Source organism: Vipera ursinii (assembly GCF_947247035.1).
Source record: "Vipera ursinii genome assembly, chromosome: 7".
Lineage (NCBI taxonomy): Eukaryota > Metazoa > Chordata > Lepidosauria > Squamata > Viperidae > Vipera > Vipera ursinii.
The window spans coordinates 71,005,711-71,010,123 of NC_139521.1; positions in this window are offsets into that span (position 1 = coordinate 71,005,711).

A 4,413-nucleotide genomic window follows, 5' to 3' on the forward strand; every position below is an offset into this window, starting at 1 on the left:
TCACAGTTACAACAGTGAGGAAAAGAAACTTTGCGACCAATACAAACATTGATGACCTTCGCAGATCTATAAATCCGAGTTTAAATATGGTGAAGGCAGGAGACACGGTTACCTAGAGCAGGGATCTTCAAACTTGGCCCTTTTATGACTTGTGGACTTCAACTCCCAGAATTCTCAGCAAGCATGCCTGGCTGAGAAATTCTGGAAGTTGAAGTCCACAAGTCATAAAAGGGCCAAGTTTGAAGACCCCTGACCTAGAAGCCCATTAGCAAAAGGCGGCGTTGTACTCCTCCTTGTTGCCTGTTTCTTGACCCCTACCTTCAACAAACCGGATTGTCCAGATTCACACTACACCAAGAATCAAGTAAACAATACCCTGGTGAGGGAACTGGTAAAGCAGACAAATCAGCTAACGGTAAACAATAGCCTAATCAAGGAATCACCAAGAACACTCCCGCCAATGCCGACCAGGCAAGCCACTAATGTATAAAAAGGAGAGCAAACCTTACTTCTTTCTAGCACTGATGACGTTACCTAGTTTGGTAATGAAATGTCTGCAAGAAAACCAGCAAGCACAGAGAGCAACGAAGTCCCCATATAGTTCAACTCTGAGCTACAAATATTCTCTGTTATCAGGGCTATCATCTCTGGATTGCAAAAACTAGACAATCCCTAGATGTCAGCAAAGAGCTGCTTTTCTTAAAGTAAGTTTTCTTGAAACCTGACAAGCTCCTTTAAGGCCCGGGCTTTTCAACCTTTTCACCCATTGAACCACTTTGAGGATATGGCAACATCTGAGTACCACCAGTTGCCTAGCAAGGTGTCTAAAACTTTATGACCCCCCCCCAAAAAGGAAAAAAAGTGATGAAGTACAGGTAGTCCTCGACTTACAACAGTTCGCTTAGTGACTGTTCGAAGTTACAATGGCACTAAAAAAAGTGCCCCCGAAGCCACAGCCGAGCAAGACACCTGCTGCCTGCCCGGCAGCGCTCTTCCTCCTGTTCGAGGTTTTCATTGTTGTGAGCATTTCTGTTGGGGATTGGTAGCGGGGGTAGGGTGGGGGTGGGGTGTTTGGTTTTTATTCTGCCCCCCCCTCTGCTGCAGGTTTTCGTCACTTCACATGACCCTGGGACACTGTGACCATCATAAATATGAATCAGTTGCCAATCATCTGAATGTAAATCACAAGACTCTGGAGATGCTGCAACATTCCAGCTGATCGGCTCTTCTTCTGGGCTCAGCAGAAGCACCAGGATCAGTGCGGCTATCCAGATGATTAGTGCTTCTTCAGGGCTCAGCAGAAGAACTAGGATCTGTGCCGAGCTCCAGCTGACAGTCCCGAAGAAGCGCCGATCAGCTGGAAAGCGGCACTGATCCTGGCGTTTCCGCTGAGCCCTGACAGCCCTGGAACTCCAGCCATCTCTCGCTCAGGCTTGTGCGGTGCTGCCACTGGTTCAGCTCATTCCGCTCCCCCGCTACCACTTTTCCAGGATGGCCGCGTACCACCTGCCAGTTGCCAATGTTCCTCAGGTGGTACCCATACCACCGGTTGAAAAGCCCTGCTTTAGGCTTTTCAATAACCTGGTGGATGGTCCTTGACTGAATTTGTTAGAATCTCTGACCTTGTGGGGTCATTGGTGCTCTCTGAGCTTGGTTATTTTCTTGCAGGCATTTCATTACCCATCTAGGTAATAGCATCAGCACTAAAAGAGAGTGGGTTTGCTCTCCACTACAACACAACCAATGCAAGAATGTAATAGACCAGCATGGCTGGCTGGGGAATTCTGGGAGTTGAAGTCCACAGGTCTTAAAGTTGCCAAGGTTGGGGACCCCTGCAATAGACACTATATAGGATAAACAGGCAGAAGTCTAGTACAGCACACTCCTGAACACCAACTAATAGTCAAAAGACATGATGAAAATTTAATTTCACAACACATGGACAGACCTAACCATAGTTTCAACTGGGAAACTGAGCATCCTAGGCCAAGCCGAGTTTCTAATCTTGTCCTGCATCCAGATGTCAAAATAGGTTAGTTTGGTTACAGTGGAGGCTTTAGTGCCAGCCAATTGTGGTTTATTCAAATAAACCATGTTTAAGCATTTTAATTTAGCTCACTGTTTTGAAGCCAGCTTTAACTAGGATTGAGTCAGCTTTCAAGGTCATACGGTTCCTAAAATAAGTTCTAGAGAGTGAATGTTCACCATGATGCTTTTTCAAAATAGACATCCCATCCTTGTCACCTGCACACTTCATCGGCTTACTGTTACTTGCTCACCAAGGGGCAGGATATATGTTGACTGGCATTAGGGCAAGCTCTTGCAACAGCTGACCAAAGGGATCCAACTCCCTCTGCTAAAAAGGACAGGGTAGTGCTAAGGATGCTTGTCTCCCAGCAACAGGATGCTTGAGTCAACCATTTGTTCTGGTTGCTAGGAGACAACAGCAAAGCAGTGGCGACCATAGAGATCAGCAACTGCCACACTAGTTTGGGCCTACTTGCTTTTGCTAGAGAAGCCTCCTCAACACTGATGTTTCCTAGATGTGTTGGAACAACTGTTTCCTGAACTAAGCCATGGTGGCTGCCGAGTGGGAATTCTGGGAAATGTAGTCAGCCTTGCAGTCAAAGACAAGACCTCCCCCCTCCCCCCAATCCTTTTGCAAACCTGGATGCTTTATTTACTTGCTGGGCTCATAGGTGGCTCCAACTGAAGAACTAGCAGCAGCTATATCCTGTCAAGCACTTGGATTAAAGATGATGCATCAGAATAAAATCAAAAAGGCCCCAAGGATCCTCAGCAATTCACACGTAAACATGCCCCTGCATAGGAAAGCAAAATACAAATAGTCCTTGACGTATGTCCACAAATGACCCCCAAATTTACATTGCTAAGCAAGGCAGTCGTTATGTGAGATTGGCTCCATTTTACGACCTTTCTTGCCACAGTCTTTAAGTGAGTCGCTGCAGTTTTCAAGTTAGTAACACGGTTGTTAAGTGAATCTGGCTTCCCCATTGACTTTGCTTGTCAGAAGGTCGCAAAAGGGGAACATATGACCCCGGGGCCCCTGCCACCGTCGTAAATATGAGTCAGTTGCCAAGCGTCCAAATTTTGATCATGTCTCCATGTTGGTGCTGCAACGGTCGTAAGTCTGAAAACTGGTCATAGGTCACTGTGGTAATTTTGAAAGGTCACTGTAACAAATGGGTATAACTCAAGGACTATGTGTATACTTTCATAAGGTAAAAGGTAAAGGTTCCCCCACACACGCGTGCTAGTCGTTTCCAACTCTAGGGGCCGGTGCTCATCTCCGTTTCAAAGCCGAAGAGCCAGCGCTTGTCCAAGGACGTCTCCGTGGTCATGTGGCCGGCATGACTAGATGCCAAAGGCTCACGGAACGCTGTTACCTTCCCACCGTAGTGGTCCCTATTTTTCTACTTGCATTTTTACGTGCTTTTGAACTGCTAGGTTGGCAGAAGCTGGGACGAGTAACAGGCGCTCACTCTGTTACGTGGTACTCGGGATTCGACCCGCCAAACTGCTGACCTTCTGATCGACAAGCTCAGCTTCCTAACCCACTGAGCCACCGTGTCCCATACATTCATATGAAAGTACAAACAATCAGCGTTTACATTCTTTGATGCACTTGCTTAGTAGGCCACAGTGGCGTCCTTTGCTCCTGGACTGATTAATTGGAGCTAACGTGTTTTGTTTTCCTGAAAGAAAGAAAGAAAATATCCAAAACAATACATGGGCTTTTTAGCTTTGTCGAGACATTGTTTTAATGCAATCAACTGAAAATGGAATGTTTATGAGCACTTTTATGAAGTACAGCAGGGAAACCCCACCCTACGTCTCAGTCTTCCTACGCAGAGGCAATTTATTCTCCCTTTCTCTGTTGCAACTAATGGCATTTCCCACCAGCATTCAGTGAAAAATTTCCAGAGACTTCTCTCAATATTAGAAAGCTGCCGCTTCTTCCATCTTTCGTTCTTGCATCTAGTGTTGCTTATGCCCCTAGTCCCTGGGAATCGGAGTCCCAGCTTGAATTCTATGTACTTTGGTAGTTTGTCGTGGGAAAGAAAAGCAAATATTAAAGGCAAGTGCAAACTCTGTTAGTGTCCCCACACCCTCAGAAAACAAGAGTTAAGGGAATTAGGATATACAGTGGTGGGTAATTTGTGCACCAACATGGTGTTGGACTAAAACACTGTATGAGTTTCAAGAGGTTAGCATATTCTTTACACTGGGGAAGAATTTGCTAACCTTATAGAGAGAAGCCAATTTTGTTCGGAAATATTTTTTTTTAAAAAAGTGACAGTAGCTTCTTTGCCTGCCTATCTCTTTATTTGTTTGTTTATATCCCTGCATTATTATTATTATTATTATTATTATTATTATTATTATTATTAT